Raw genomic sequence first — 17,469 nt, forward strand, 5'->3', positions numbered from 1 at the left:
CTGAGCAACTTTGCATCTACGTTCATCACTGATATCAGTGTGTAACTTTAATTTTTTGTACTACCTTTGTCTCGTTTCGGTATCAGGGTGAGGGTAGCCTCATAGAAAGAGTTTGGGAGTGTTCCTCCCTTTCCCATTTTTTGGAAGAGTTTGAGAAGGATGGGTGTTAAGTCTTTTCTCCATGTTGGATAGAATTAACCTGTGAAACCACCAGTCCTGGACTTTTGTTTGTTGGACGATTTTCAATCAGAGTTGCAAGTTCATTACTCGTACTGGGTCTGTTCATAGTTTCTATTTTTTCCTGGTTCAGTCTTGGAAGGTTGTACCTGTCTAAGAATTTGTGCATTTCTTCCAGATTGTCCATTTTATCAGCATAGAGTTGCTTGTAGTAGTCTCTTACGAAGTTTCATAGTTCTCTGTTGTCCGTGGTAACTTCTTTTTCATTTCTAATTTTATTGATTGCAGTCCTCTCCCTCTTTTTCTCGGTGAGTCTGGCTAAAGGTATATCAATATTGTTTACCTTCTCAACGAACCAGCTTTTACTTTTATAGATCCTTGCTATTGTTTTCTTTGTTGCTGTTTCAGTTCTTTTTTTCTTTTTTCTCTACCTTTTTACTGACAACCCCAACTACCTTCAGAGTTTGTTGTCTATTTAGGAAATGATCGGTTCAAATGAACACATCTTCTTCCTTTTCTCTTATTGTTTTTTGAATTTTTGAATATTATTTTATATTTTTATACAGCACGTACTTATTAGTTATCCATTTTATACATATCAGTGTATATATGTCAATCCCAATTTCCCAATTCATCACACAACGACTACCACAGCCCCACTTTCCCCCTTTGGTGGCCATACGTGGATTCTCCACATCTGTGTATCAATTCAATCCTGCAAACCGGTTCATCTGTACCATCTTTCTAGGTTGCATATATATGCGTTTATATACGGTATCTGTTTTTCTCTTTCTGACTGACTTCACTCTGTATGACAGTCTCTAGATCCATCCACGCCTGTACCACTGAACCAACTTAGTTCCTTTTTATGGCTGAGTAATATTCCATGGTATATATGTACCTCATCTTCTTTATCCATTCGCCTGTGGATGGGCATTTAGGTTGTTTCCATGACCTGGCTATAGTAAATACTGCTTCAATGAACATTGGGGTGCATGTGACTTTTAGAACTATGGTTTTCTCTTGGTATATGCCCTGTAGTGGGTTCGCTGGGTCGTATGGCAATTTTGTTTTTCGTTTTTGAAGGAACCTCTTTACTGTTCTCCATAGTGGCTGTATCAGTTTATATTCCCAACAGCAGTGCAAGTGTATTCTCTTTGCTCCACACCCTGTCCAGCAATTGTTGTTTGTTGATTTTCTGATGATGCCCGTTCTAAATGGTGTGAGGTGATACCTCAGTGTAGTTTTGATGTGCATCTCTCTAATAATTACTGACGTTGAGCAGGTTTTGATGTGCTTGTTGGCCAGCTGTGTGTCTTCTTTCGAGAATTGTCTATTTAGGTCTTCTGCCCTTTTTTCGATTGGGTTGTTCGTTCGTTTAATACCGAGCTGCATGTGCTGTTTATATATTTTGGAGGTTAATCCTTAGTCCGTTGATTCGTACACAAATATTTTTCCCATTCTGCGGGTTGTCCTTTAGTCTTGTTTGTCGTTTCCTGTGTGTAGCAAAAGCTTTTAAGTTTCATTAGGTCCCACTTGTTTATTTTTGTTTTTATTTCCATTACTCTAGGAGGTGGATTAAAAAAGATCTTGCCGTGATTTATGTCAAAGCGTGTTATTGCTATGTTTTCCTCTAAGAGTTTTATAGTATCCTGTCTTACGTTTAGGTCTCTGTTCCATTTTGAGTTGATTTCTGTGTACGGTGCTTGGGAGTGTTCTAATTTCATTCTTTTACATGTGTCTGTCCAGTTTTCCCAGCACCACTTATTGTAGAGACTGTCTTTTCTCCATTGTGGATTCTTGTCTACTTTGTCATAGATTAGTTGACCATAGGTGCGTGGCTTTATCTCTGGGCTTTCTATCCTGTTGCATTGATCTATATTTCTGTTTTTGTGCCAGTCCCATCATGTCTTGATTCCTGTAGCTTTGTAGTACAGTCTGAAGTCGGGCAGTCTGATTCCTCCAGCTCTGTTTTTTGCTCTCAAAGTGCTTCGGCTCTTCCAGGTTTTTTGTGTCTCCATACAAATTTTAAGATTTTTTGGGGTCTAGTTCTGGAAAAAATGCCATTGGTAATTTGAGAGGGATTGCATTGAATATGTAGATTGCTTTCGTAGTATAGTCATTTTCACAACATTGATTCTTCCAATCCAAGAACATCGTATCACTCTCCATCTGTTTGTATCTTCTTCAATTTCCTTCTTCCGTGTCATAGTTTTCAGCATACAGATCTTTTGTCTCCCTAGGTAAGTTTATTCGTAGGTAATTTATTCTTTCTGTTGCAATGGTTAATGGGAGTGTTTCCTTCATTTCTCTGTCAGATTTTTCTTCATTAATGTATAGGAATGCAAGGGATTTCTGTGCATTCATTTTCTATCATGCAACGTTACCAAATCCATGGAGTAGCTCTAGTTGTTTTCTGGTGGCATCTTTAGGATTCTCTAAGTATAGTGTCATGTCATCTGCACAGAGTGACAGTGTTACTTCTTCTTTTCCAACTTGTGTTCCTTTCATTTCTTTTGCTGCTCTGACTGCTGTGGCTAAAACTTCCAAAACTATGTTGAATAATAGTGGTGAGAGTGGTCATCCTTGTTTGTTCCTGATATTAGAGGACATGCTTTCAATTATTCACCATTGAGAATGTTTGCTGTGGGTTTGTCGTATATGGCCTTGATTAAGTGGAGTGAGGTTCCCTCTCTGCCCACTTTCTGGAGGTTTTTTATCAGAAATGTGTGTTGCAATTTGTCACAAGCTTTTCTGCATCGATTGACATGATCATACGTTTTTTCCTCTTCACTTTGTTCATAGGGTGTATCACATTGATTTGCGTATATTGAAGAATCCTTGCATCCCTGGGATCAATCCCACTTGATCATGAGGTATGATACTTTTAATGTGGTATTGGATTCTGTTTGCTACTATTTTGTTGAGCAGCTTTGCATCTATGTTCATCAGTGATATCGGTGTGTAACTTTAGTTCTTTGTACTGTATTTGTCTGGTTTTGGTATCAGGGTGATGGTGGCCTCATAGAAAGAGTTTGGGAGTGTTCCTTCTTCGCCAATTTTTTGGAAGAGTTGGAGAAGGATGGGTGTTAGGTCTTTTCTCCATGTTGGATAGAATTATCCTGTGAAACTACCTGTCCTGGACTTTTGTTTGTTGGACGATTGTTAATCACAGTTGCAAGTTCATTACTCGTCCTGGGTCTGTTCATAGTTTCTATTTTTTCCTGTTTCAGTCTTGGAAGGTTGTACCTGTCTAAGAATTTGTGCATTTCTTCCAGATTGTCCATTTTATCTGCATAGATTTGTTTATAGTAATCTCTTACGAAGTTTTATATTTCTGTGTTGTCCGTGGTAACTTCTTTTTCATTTCTAATTTTATTGATTGCAGTCCTCTCCCTCTTTTTCTCGGTGAGTCTGGCTAAAGGTATATCAATATTGTTTACCTTCTCAAAGAACCAGCTTTTACTTTTACTGATCCTTGCTATTGTTTTCTTTGTTGCTATTTCAGTTCTTTCTTTCTTTTTTTTCTGCCTTTTTATTGACAGCCCCAACTACCTTCAGAGTTTGTTGTCTATTTAAGAAATGATCGGTTCAAATGAACATATCTTCTTCCTTTTATCTTATTGTTTTTTGAATTTTTCAATATTATTTTATTTTCTTGTACAGTAGGTACTTATTAGTTATCCATTTTATACATATCAGTGTATATATTTGAATCCCAATTTCCGAATTCATCACACAATAACTACCACACCCCCACTTTCCCCCTTTGGTGGCCATACGTGGGTTCTCCACATCTGTGTATCAATTCAATCCTGCAAACCGGTTCATCTGTTCCATTTTTCTAGGTTGCATATATATGCGTTTATATACGATATCTGTTTTTCTCCTTCTGACTGACTTCACTCTGTATGACAGTCTATAGATCCATCCACACCTGTACCAATGAACCAACTTAGTTCCTTTTTATGGCTGAGTAATATTCCATGGTATATATGTACCTCATCTTCTTTATCCATTAGCTTGTGCATGGGCATTTAGGTTGTTTTCATGACCTGGCTATTGTAAATACTGCTACAATGAACATTGGGGTGCATGTGACTTTTAGAACTATGGTTTTCTCTTGGTGTATGCCCTGTAGTGGGTTCTCTGGGTCGTATGGCAATTCTGTTTTTCGTTTTTTAAAGGAACCTCTTTACTGTTCTCCATAGTGGCTGTATCAATTTACATTCCCAACAACAGTGCAAGAGTATTCTCTTTGCTCCACACCCTGTCCAGCAATTGTTGTTTGTTGATTTTCTGATGATGCCCGTTCTAAATGGTGTGAGGTGATACCTCAGTGTAGTTTTGATGTGCATCTCTCTAATAATTAGTGACGTTGAGCAGGTTTTGATGTGCTTGTTGGCCAGCTGTGTGTCTTCTTTGTAGAATTGTCTATTTAGGTCTTCTGCCCATTTTTCGATTGGGTTGTTCGTTTGTTTAATACCGAGCTGCATGAGCTCTTTATATATTTGAGATTAATCCTTAGTCCGTTGATCCGTATGCAAATATTTCTCCCATTCTGCGGGCTGTCCTTTGCTCTTGTTTGTCGTTTCCTGTGTGTAGCAAAAGCTTGTAAGTTTCATTAGGTCCCACTTGTTTCTTTTTGTTTTTATTTCCATTACTCTAGGAGGTGGATTAAAAAATACACTGCCGTGATTTATGTCAAAGCGTGTTATGCCTGTGTTTTCCTCTAAGAGTTTTATAGTATCCTGTCTTACGTTTAGGTCTCTGCTGCATTTTGAGTTGATTTCTGTGTACGGTGTTTGGGAGTGTTCTAATTTCATTCTTTTACATGTGTCTGTCCTGTTTTCCCAGAACCACTTATTGTAGAGACTGTCTTTTCTCCATTGTGGATTCTTGTCTACTTTGTCATGGATTAGTTGACCATAGGTGCGTGGCTTTATCTCTGGGCTTTCTATCCTGTTGCATTGATCTATATTTCTGTTTTTGTGCCAGTCCCATCATGTCTTGATTCCTGTAGCTTTGTAGTAGAGTCTGAAGTCGGGCAGTCTGATTCCTCCAGCTCTGTTTTTTGCTCTCAAAGTCCTTCGGCTCTTCCAGGTTTCTTGTGTCTCCATACAAATTTTAAGATTTTTTTGGGTCTAGTTCTGGAAAAAATGCCATTGGTAATTTGAGAGGGATTGCATTGAATATGTAGATTGCTTTCGTAGTATAGTCATTTTCACAACATTGATTCTTCCAATCCAAGAACATGGTATCTCTCTCCATCTGTTTGTATCATCTTCAATTTCGTTCTTCCGTGTCATAGTTTTCAGCATACAGATCTTTTGTCTCCCTACGTAGGTTTATTCGTAGGTAATTTATTCTTTCTGTTGCAATGGTTAATGGGAGTGTTTCCTTCATTTCTCTGTCAGATTTTTCTTCATTAATGTATAGGAGTGCAAGGGATTTCTGTGCATTCATTTTCTATCATGCAACGTTACCAAATCCATGGATTAGCTCTAGTTGTTTTCTGGTGGCATCTTTAGGATTCTCTAAGTATAGTGTCATGTCATCTGCAAAGAGTGACAGTGTTACTTCTTCTTTTCCAACTTGTGTTCCTTTTATTTCTTTTGCTGCTCTGACTGCTGTGGCTAAAACTTCCAGAACTATGTTGAATAATAGTGGTGAGAGTGGTCATCCTTGTCTTGTTCCTGATATTAGAGGACATGCTTTCAATTATTCACCATTGAGAATGCTTGCTGTGGGTTTGTCGTATATAGCCTTGATTAACTTGAGTGAGGTTCCCTCTCTGCCCACTTTCTGGAGGGATTTTATCATAAATGTGTGTTGAAATTTGTCACAAGCTTTTCGGCATCGATTGACATGATCATATGGATTTTCCTCTTCGCTTTGTTCATAGGGTGTATCACATTGAATTGTGTATATTGAAGAATCCCTGCATCCCTGGGATAAATCACACATGATCATGAGGTATGCCACTTTTAATGTGGTATTGGATTCTGTTTGCTACTATTTTGTTGAGCAGCTTTGCATCTATGTTCATCAGTGATATCGGTGTGTAACTTTAGTTTTTTGTACTACCTTTGTCTGGTTTGGGTATCAGGGTGATGGGGGCCTCATAGAAAGAGTTTGGGAGTGTTCCTCCCTTGCCCATTTTTTGGAAGACTTTGAGAAGGATCTGTGTTATGTCTTTTCTCCATGTTGGATAGAATTATCCTGTGAAACCATCTGTCCTGGACTTTTGTTTGTTGGACGATTTTCAATCAGAGTTGCAAGTTCATTACTCCAAGTGGGTCTGTTCATAGTTTCTATTTTTCCTGTTTCAGTCTTGGAAGGTTGTACCTGTCTAAGAATTTGTGCATTTCTTCCAGATTGTCCATTTTATCAGCATAGAGTTGCTTGTAGTAGTCTCTTACGAAGTTTTATATTTCTCTGTTGTCCGTGGTAACTTCTTTTTCATTTCTAATTTTATTGATTGCAGTCCTCTCCCTCTTTTTCTCGGTGAGTCTGGCTAAAGGTATATCAATATTGTTTACGTTCTCAAAGAACCAGCTTTTCCTTTTATTGGTCCTTGCTATTGTTTTCTTTGTTGCTGTTTCCGTTCTTTCTTTCTTTTTTGTCTACCTTTTTATTGACAGCCCCAACTACCTTCAGAGTTTGTTGTCTATTTAGGAAATGATCGGTTCAAATGAACACATCTTCTTCCTTTTATCTTATTGTTTTGTGAATTTTTGAATATTATTTTATTTTTTATATAGCAGGCTCTTATTAGTTATCCATTTTATACATATTAGTGTATATGTTTGAATCCCAATTTCCGAATTCATCACACAATGACTACCACACCCGCACTTTCCCCCTTTGGTGGCCATACGTGGGTTCTCCACATCTGTGTATCAATTCAATCCTGCAAACCGGTTCATCTGTACCATCTTTCCAGGATGCATATATATGCATTTATATACGGTATCTGTTTTTCTCTTTCTGACTGACTTCACTCTGTATGACAGTCTCTAGATCCATCCACGCCTGTACCACTGAACCAACTTAGTTCCTTTTTATGGCTGAGTAATATTCCATGGTATATATGTACCTCATCTTCTTTATCCATTCGCCTGTGGATGGGCATTTAGGTTGTTTCCATGACCTGGCTATAGTAAATACTGCTTCAATGAACATTGGGGTGCATGTGACTTTTAGAACTATGGTTTTCTCTTGGTATATGCCCTGTAGTGGGTTCGCTGGGTCGTATGGCAATTTTGTTTTTCGTTTTTGAAGGAACCTCTTTACTGTTCTCCATAGTGGCTGTATCAGTTTATATTCCCAACAGCAGTGCAAGTGTATTCTCTTTGCTCCACACCCTGTCCAGCAATTGTTGTTTGTTGATTTTCTGATGATGCCCGTTCTAAATGGTGTGAGGTGATACCTCAGTGTAGTTTTGATGTGCATCTCTCTAATAATTACTGACGTTGAGCAGGTTTTGATGTGCTTGTTGGCCAGCTGTGTGTCTTCTTTCGAGAATTGTCTATTTAGGTCTTCTGCCCTTTTTTCGATTGGGTTGTTCGTTCGTTTAATACCGAGCTGCATGTGCTGTTTATATATTTTGGAGGTTAATCCTTAGTCCGTTGATTCGTACACAAATATTTTTCCCATTCTGCGGGTTGTCCTTTAGTCTTGTTTGTCGTTTCCTGTGTGTAGCAAAAGCTTTTAAGTTTCATTAGGTCCCACTTGTTTATTTTTGTTTTTATTTCCATTACTCTAGGAGGTGGATTAAAAAAGATCTTGCCGTGATTTATGTCAAAGCGTGTTATTGCTATGTTTTCCTCTAAGAGTTTTATAGTATCCTGTCTTACGTTTAGGTCTCTGTTCCATTTTGAGTTGATTTCTGTGTACGGTGCTTGGGAGTGTTCTAATTTCATTCTTTTACATGTGTCTGTCCAGTTTTCCCAGCACCACTTATTGTAGAGACTGTCTTTTCTCCATTGTGGATTCTTGTCTACTTTGTCATAGATTAGTTGACCATAGGTGCGTGGCTTTATCTCTGGGCTTTCTATCCTGTTGCATTGATCTATATTTCTGTTTTTGTGCCAGTCCCATCATGTCTTGATTCCTGTAGCTTTGTAGTACAGTCTGAAGTCGGGCAGTCTGATTCCTCCAGCTCTGTTTTTTGCTCTCAAAGTGCTTCGGCTCTTCCAGGTTTTTTGTGTCTCCATACAAATTTTAAGATTTTTTGGGGTCTAGTTCTGGAAAAAATGCCATTGGTAATTTGAGAGGGATTGCATTGAATATGTAGATTGCTTTCGTAGTATAGTCATTTTCACAACATTGATTCTTCCAATCCAAGAACATCGTATCACTCTCCATCTGTTTGTATCTTCTTCAATTTCCTTCTTCCGTGTCATAGTTTTCAGCATACAGATCTTTTGTCTCCCTAGGTAAGTTTATTCGTAGGTAATTTATTCTTTCTGTTGCAATGGTTAATGGGAGTGTTTCCTTCATTTCTCTGTCAGATTTTTCTTCATTAATGTATAGGAATGCAAGGGATTTCTGTGCATTCATTTTCTATCATGCAACGTTACCAAATCCATGGAGTAGCTCTAGTTGTTTTCTGGTGGCATCTTTAGGATTCTCTAAGTATAGTGTCATGTCATCTGCACAGAGTGACAGTGTTACTTCTTCTTTTCCAACTTGTGTTCCTTTCATTTCTTTTGCTGCTCTGACTGCTGTGGCTAAAACTTCCAAAACTATGTTGAATAATAGTGGTGAGAGTGGTCATCCTTGTTTGTTCCTGATATTAGAGGACATGCTTTCAATTATTCACCATTGAGAATGTTTGCTGTGGGTTTGTCGTATATGGCCTTGATTAAGTGGAGTGAGGTTCCCTCTCTGCCCACTTTCTGGAGGTTTTTTATCAGAAATGTGTGTTGCAATTTGTCACAAGCTTTTCTGCATCGATTGACATGATCATACGTTTTTTCCTCTTCACTTTGTTCATAGGGTGTATCACATTGATTTGCGTATATTGAAGAATCCTTGCATCCCTGGGATCAATCCCACTTGATCATGAGGTATGATACTTTTAATGTGGTATTGGATTCTGTTTGCTACTATTTTGTTGAGCAGCTTTGCATCTATGTTCATCAGTGATATCGGTGTGTAACTTTAGTTCTTTGTACTGTATTTGTCTGGTTTTGGTATCAGGGTGATGGTGGCCTCATAGAAAGAGTTTGGGAGTGTTCCTTCTTCGCCAATTTTTTGGAAGAGTTGGAGAAGGATGGGTGTTAGGTCTTTTCTCCATGTTGGATAGAATTATCCTGTGAAACTACCTGTCCTGGACTTTTGTTTGTTGGACGATTGTTAATCACAGTTGCAAGTTCATTACTCGTCCTGGGTCTGTTCATAGTTTCTATTTTTTCCTGTTTCAGTCTTGGAAGGTTGTACCTGTCTAAGAATTTGTGCATTTCTTCCAGATTGTCCATTTTATCTGCATAGATTTGTTTATAGTAATCTCTTACGAAGTTTTATATTTCTGTGTTGTCCGTGGTAACTTCTTTTTCATTTCTAATTTTATTGATTGCAGTCCTCTCCCTCTTTTTCTCGGTGAGTCTGGCTAAAGGTATATCAATATTGTTTACCTTCTCAAAGAACCAGCTTTTACTTTTACTGATCCTTGCTATTGTTTTCTTTGTTGCTATTTCAGTTCTTTCTTTCTTTTTTTTCTGCCTTTTTATTGACAGCCCCAACTACCTTCAGAGTTTGTTGTCTATTTAAGAAATGATCGGTTCAAATGAACATATCTTCTTCCTTTTATCTTATTGTTTTTTGAATTTTTCAATATTATTTTATTTTCTTGTACAGTAGGTACTTATTAGTTATCCATTTTATACATATCAGTGTATATATTTGAATCCCAATTTCCGAATTCATCACACAATAACTACCACACCCCCACTTTCCCCCTTTGGTGGCCATACGTGGGTTCTCCACATCTGTGTATCAATTCAATCCTGCAAACCGGTTCATCTGTTCCATTTTTCTAGGTTGCATATATATGCGTTTATATACGATATCTGTTTTTCTCCTTCTGACTGACTTCACTCTGTATGACAGTCTATAGATCCATCCACACCTGTACCAATGAACCAACTTAGTTCCTTTTTATGGCTGAGTAATATTCCATGGTATATATGTACCTCATCTTCTTTATCCATTAGCTTGTGCATGGGCATTTAGGTTGTTTTCATGACCTGGCTATTGTAAATACTGCTACAATGAACATTGGGGTGCATGTGACTTTTAGAACTATGGTTTTCTCTTGGTGTATGCCCTGTAGTGGGTTCTCTGGGTCGTATGGCAATTCTGTTTTTCGTTTTTTAAAGGAACCTCTTTACTGTTCTCCATAGTGGCTGTATCAATTTACATTCCCAACAACAGTGCAAGAGTATTCTCTTTGCTCCACACCCTGTCCAGCAATTGTTGTTTGTTGATTTTCTGATGATGCCCGTTCTAAATGGTGTGAGGTGATACCTCAGTGTAGTTTTGATGTGCATCTCTCTAATAATTAGTGACGTTGAGCAGGTTTTGATGTGCTTGTTGGCCAGCTGTGTGTCTTCTTTGTAGAATTGTCTATTTAGGTCTTCTGCCCATTTTTCGATTGGGTTGTTCGTTTGTTTAATACCGAGCTGCATGAGCTCTTTATATATTTGAGATTAATCCTTAGTCCGTTGATCCGTATGCAAATATTTCTCCCATTCTGCGGGCTGTCCTTTGCTCTTGTTTGTCGTTTCCTGTGTGTAGCAAAAGCTTGTAAGTTTCATTAGGTCCCACTTGTTTCTTTTTGTTTTTATTTCCATTACTCTAGGAGGTGGATTAAAAAATACACTGCCGTGATTTATGTCAAAGCGTGTTATGCCTGTGTTTTCCTCTAAGAGTTTTATAGTATCCTGTCTTACGTTTAGGTCTCTGCTGCATTTTGAGTTGATTTCTGTGTACGGTGTTTGGGAGTGTTCTAATTTCATTCTTTTACATGTGTCTGTCCTGTTTTCCCAGAACCACTTATTGTAGAGACTGTCTTTTCTCCATTGTGGATTCTTGTCTACTTTGTCATGGATTAGTTGACCATAGGTGCGTGGCTTTATCTCTGGGCTTTCTATCCTGTTGCATTGATCTATATTTCTGTTTTTGTGCCAGTCCCATCATGTCTTGATTCCTGTAGCTTTGTAGTAGAGTCTGAAGTCGGGCAGTCTGATTCCTCCAGCTCTGTTTTTTGCTCTCAAAGTCCTTCGGCTCTTCCAGGTTTCTTGTGTCTCCATACAAATTTTAAGATTTTTTTGGGTCTAGTTCTGGAAAAAATGCCATTGGTAATTTGAGAGGGATTGCATTGAATATGTAGATTGCTTTCGTAGTATAGTCATTTTCACAACATTGATTCTTCCAATCCAAGAACATGGTATCTCTCTCCATCTGTTTGTATCATCTTCAATTTCGTTCTTCCGTGTCATAGTTTTCAGCATACAGATCTTTTGTCTCCCTACGTAGGTTTATTCGTAGGTAATTTATTCTTTCTGTTGCAATGGTTAATGGGAGTGTTTCCTTCATTTCTCTGTCAGATTTTTCTTCATTAATGTATAGGAGTGCAAGGGATTTCTGTGCATTCATTTTCTATCATGCAACGTTACCAAATCCATGGATTAGCTCTAGTTGTTTTCTGGTGGCATCTTTAGGATTCTCTAAGTATAGTGTCATGTCATCTGCAAAGAGTGACAGTGTTACTTCTTCTTTTCCAACTTGTGTTCCTTTTATTTCTTTTGCTGCTCTGACTGCTGTGGCTAAAACTTCCAGAACTATGTTGAATAATAGTGGTGAGAGTGGTCATCCTTGTCTTGTTCCTGATATTAGAGGACATGCTTTCAATTATTCACCATTGAGAATGCTTGCTGTGGGTTTGTCGTATATAGCCTTGATTAACTTGAGTGAGGTTCCCTCTCTGCCCACTTTCTGGAGGGATTTTATCATAAATGTGTGTTGAAATTTGTCACAAGCTTTTCGGCATCGATTGACATGATCATATGGATTTTCCTCTTCGCTTTGTTCATAGGGTGTATCACATTGAATTGTGTATATTGAAGAATCCCTGCATCCCTGGGATAAATCACACATGATCATGAGGTATGCCACTTTTAATGTGGTATTGGATTCTGTTTGCTACTATTTTGTTGAGCAGCTTTGCATCTATGTTCATCAGTGATATCGGTGTGTAACTTTAGTTTTTTGTACTACCTTTGTCTGGTTTGGGTATCAGGGTGATGGGGGCCTCATAGAAAGAGTTTGGGAGTGTTCCTCCCTTGCCCATTTTTTGGAAGACTTTGAGAAGGATCTGTGTTATGTCTTTTCTCCATGTTGGATAGAATTATCCTGTGAAACCATCTGTCCTGGACTTTTGTTTGTTGGACGATTTTCAATCAGAGTTGCAAGTTCATTACTCCAAGTGGGTCTGTTCATAGTTTCTATTTTTCCTGTTTCAGTCTTGGAAGGTTGTACCTGTCTAAGAATTTGTGCATTTCTTCCAGATTGTCCATTTTATCAGCATAGAGTTGCTTGTAGTAGTCTCTTACGAAGTTTTATATTTCTCTGTTGTCCGTGGTAACTTCTTTTTCATTTCTAATTTTATTGATTGCAGTCCTCTCCCTCTTTTTCTCGGTGAGTCTGGCTAAAGGTATATCAATATTGTTTACGTTCTCAAAGAACCAGCTTTTCCTTTTATTGGTCCTTGCTATTGTTTTCTTTGTTGCTGTTTCCGTTCTTTCTTTCTTTTTTGTCTACCTTTTTATTGACAGCCCCAACTACCTTCAGAGTTTGTTGTCTATTTAGGAAATGATCGGTTCAAATGAACACATCTTCTTCCTTTTATCTTATTGTTTTGTGAATTTTTGAATATTATTTTATTTTTTATATAGCAGGCTCTTATTAGTTATCCATTTTATACATATTAGTGTATATGTTTGAATCCCAATTTCCGAATTCATCACACAATGACTACCACACCCGCACTTTCCCCCTTTGGTGGCCATACGTGGGTTCTCCACATCTGTGTATCAATTCAATCCTGCAAACCGGTTCATCTGTACCATCTTTCCAGGATGCATATATATGCATTTATATACGGTATCTGTTTTTCTCTTTCTGACTGACTTCACTCTGTATGACAGTCTCTAGATCCATCCACGCCTGTACCACTGAACCAACTTAGTTCCTTTTTATGGCTGAGTAATATTCCATGGTATATATGTACCTCATCTTCTTTATCCATTCGCCTGTGGATGGGCATTTAGGTTGTTTCCATGACCTGGCTATAGTAAATACTGCTTCAATGAACATTGGGGTGCATGTGACTTTTAGAACTATGGTTTTCTCTTGGTATATGCCCTGTAGTGGGTTCGCTGGGTCGTATGGCAATTTTGTTTTTCGTTTTTGAAGGAACCTCTTTACTGTTCTCCATAGTGGCTGTATCAGTTTATATTCCCAACAGCAGTGCAAGAGTATTCTCTTTGCTCCACACCCTGTCCAGCAATTGTTGTTTGTTGATTTTCTGATGATGCCCGTTCTAAATGGTGTGAGGTGATACCTCAGTGTAGTTTTGATGTGCATCTCTCTAATAATTAGTGACGTTGAGCGGGTTTTGATGTGTTTGTTGGCCAGCTGTATGTTTTCTTTGGAGAATTGTCTATTTAGGCCTTCTGCCCATTTTTCGATTGGGTTGTTCGTTTGTTTAATACCGAGCTGCATGAGCTCTTTATACATTTTGGAGATTAATCCTTAGTCCGTTGATCCGTACGCAAATATTTTTCCCATTCTGAGGGCTGTTCTTTGGTCTTGTTTGTCGTTTCCTGTGTGTAGCAAAAGCTTTTAAGTTTCATTAGGTCCCACTTGTTTATTTTTGTTTTTATTTCCATTACTCTAGGAGGTGGATTAAAAAAGATACTGCCGTGATTTATGTCAAAGCGTGTTATTGCTATGTTTTCCTCTAAGAGTTTTATAGTATCCTGTCTTACGTTTAGGTCTCTGTTGCAGTTTGAGTTTATTTCTGTGTACGGTGTTTGGGAGTGTTCTAACTTCATTCTTTTACATGTGTCTGTCCAGTTTTCCCAGCACCACTTATTGTAGAGACTTTCTTTTCTCCATTGTGGATTCTTGCCTCCTTTGTCATAGATTAGTTGACCATAGGTGCGTGGCTTTATCTCTGGGCCTTCTATCCTGTTGGATTGATCTATATTTCTGTTTTTCTGCCAGTCCCATCATGTCTTGATTCCTGTAGCTTTGTAGTACTGTCTGAAGTCGGGCAGTCTGATTCCTCCAGCTCTGTTTTTTTCCCTCAAAGTGCTTCGTCTCTTCCGGGTTTTTTGTGTCTCCATACAAGTTTTAAGATTTTTTTGTTCTAGTTCTGGAAAGAATGCCATTGGTAATTTGAGAGGGATTGCATTGAATATGTAGATTGCTTTTGTAGTATAGTCATTTTCACAACATTGATTCTTCCAATCCAAGAACATGGTATCTCTCTCCATCTGTTTGTATCATCTTCAATTTCGTTCTTCAGTGTCATAGTTTTCAGCATACAGATCTTTTGTCTCCCTACGTAGGTTTATTCCTAGGTTTTTTATTCTTTCTGTTGTAATGGTTAATGGGAGTGTTTCCTTCATTTCTCTTTCAGAATTTTCTTCATTAATGTATAGGAATGCAAGGGATTTCTGTGCATTCATTTTGTATCATGCAACGTTACCAAATCCATGGATTAGCTTTAGTAGTTTTCTGGTGGCATCTTTAGGATTCTCTAAGTATAGTGTCATGTCATCTGCACAGAGTGACAGTGTTACTTCTTGTTTTCCAACTTGTGTTCCTTTTATTTCTTTTGCTGCTCTGACTGCTGTGGCTAGAACTTCCAAAACTATGTGGAATAATATTGGTGAGAGTGGTCATCCTTGTCTTCTTCCTCATATTAGAGGACATGCTTTCAGTTTTTCACCATTGAGGATGTTTGCTGTGGGTTTGTCCTATATGGCCTTGATTACCTTGAGTGAGGTTCCCTCTCTGCCCACTTTCTGGAGGGTTTTTATCAGAAATGTGTGTTGAACTTTGTTACAAGCTTTTCTGCATCGATTGACATGATCATACGTTTTTTCCTCTTCGCTTTGTTAATAGGGTGTATCACATTGATTTTCGTATATTGAAGAATCCTTGCATCCCTGGAATTAATCCCACTTGATCATGAGGTATGATACTTTTAATGTGGTATTGGATTCTGTTTGCTACTATTTTGTTGAGCAACTTTCCATCTATGTTCATCACTGATATCAGTGTGTAACTTTAGTTTTTTGTACTACCTTTGTCTCGTTTGGGTATCAGGGTGAGGGTAGCCTCATAGAAAGAGTTTGGGAGTGTTCCTTCCTTGCCCATTTTTTGGAAGAGTTTGAGAAGGATGGGTGGTAAGTCTTTTCTCCATTTTGGATAGAATTAACCTGTGAAACCACCTGTCCTGGACTTTGTTTGTTGGACGATTTTCAATCAGAGTTGCAAGTTCATTGCTCGTACTGGGTCTGTTCATAGTTTCTATTTTTTCCTGGTTCACTCTTGGAAGGTTGTACCTGTCTAAGAATTTGTGCATTTCTTCCAGATTGTCCATTTTATCAGCATAGAGTTGCTTGTAGTAGTCTCTTACGAAGTTTTATAGTTCTCTGTTGTCCGTGGTAAGTTCTTTTTCATTTCTAATTTTATTGATTGCAGTCCTCTCCCTCTTTTTCTCGGTGAGTCTGGCTAAAGGTATGTCAATACTGTTTACCTTGTAAAAGAACCAGCTTTTACTTTTATTGATCCTTGCTATTGTTTTCTTTGTTGCTGTTTCCGTTCTTTCTTTCTTTTTTGTCTACCTTTTTATTGACAGCCCCAACTACCTTCAGAGTTTGTTGTCTATTTAGGAAATGATCGGTTCAAATGAACATATCTTCTTCCTTTTATCTTATTGTTTTTTGAATTTTTGAATATTATTTTATTTTTTATATAGCAGGCTCTTATTAGTTATCCATTTTATACATATTAGTGTATATGTTTGAATCCCAATTTCCGAATTCATCACACAATGACTACCACACCCGCACTTTCCCCCTTTGGTGGCCATACGTGGGTTCTCCACATCTGTGTATCAATTCAATCCTGCAAACCGGTTCATCTGTACCATCTTTCCAGGATGCATATATATGCATTTATATACGGTATCTGTTTTTCACTTTCTGACTGACTTCACTCTGTATGACAGTCTCTAGATCCATCCACGCCTGTACCACTGAACCAACTTAGTTCCTTTTTATGGCTGAGTAATATTCCATGGTATATATGTACCTCATCTTCTTTATCCATTCGCCTGTGGATGGGCATTTAGGTTGTTTCCATGACCTGGCTATAGTAAATACTGCTTCAATGAACATTGGGGTGCATGTGACTTTTAGAACTATGGTTTTCTCTTGGTATATGCCCTGTAGTGGGTTCGCTGGGTCGTATGGCAATTTTGTTTTTCGTTTTTGAAGGAACCTCTTTACTGTTCTCCATAGTGGCTGTATCAGTTTATATTCCCAACAGCAGTGCAAGAGTATTCTCTTTGCTCCACACCCTGTCCAGCAATTGTTGTTTGTTGATTTTCTGATGATGCCCGTTCTAAATGGTGTGAGGTGATACCTCAGTGTAGTTTTGATGTGCATCTCTCTAATAATTACTGACGTTGAGCAGGTTTTGATGTGCTTGTTGGCCAGCTGTGTGTCTTCTTTCGAGAATTGTCTATTTAGGTCTTCTGCCCTTTTTTCGATTGGGTTGTTCGTTTGTTTAATACCGAGCTGCATGTGCTGTTTATATATTTTGGAGGTTAATCCTTAGTCCGTTGATTCGTACACAAATATTTTTCCCATTCTGCGGGTTGTCCTTTAGTCTTGTTTGTCGTTTCCTGTGTGTAGCAAAAGCTTTTAAGTTTCATTAGGTCCTACTTGTTTATTATTGTTTTTATTTCCATTACTCTAGGAGGTGGATTAAAAAAGATCTTGCCGTGATTTATGTCAAAGCGTGTTATTGCTATGTTTTCCTCTAAGAGTTTTATAGTATCCTGTCTTACGTTTTGGTCTCTGTTCCATTTTGAGTTGATTTCTGTGTACGGTGTTTGGGAGTGTTCTAATTTCATTCTTTTACATGTGTCTGTCCAGTTTTCCCAGCACCACTTATTGTAGAGACTGTCTTTTCTCCATTGTGGAT

This window comes from Balaenoptera physalus, assembly GCF_965194825.1.
Source record: "Balaenoptera physalus genome assembly, chromosome: X".
In the NCBI taxonomy this organism is placed as follows: domain Eukaryota; kingdom Metazoa; phylum Chordata; class Mammalia; order Artiodactyla; family Balaenopteridae; genus Balaenoptera; species Balaenoptera physalus.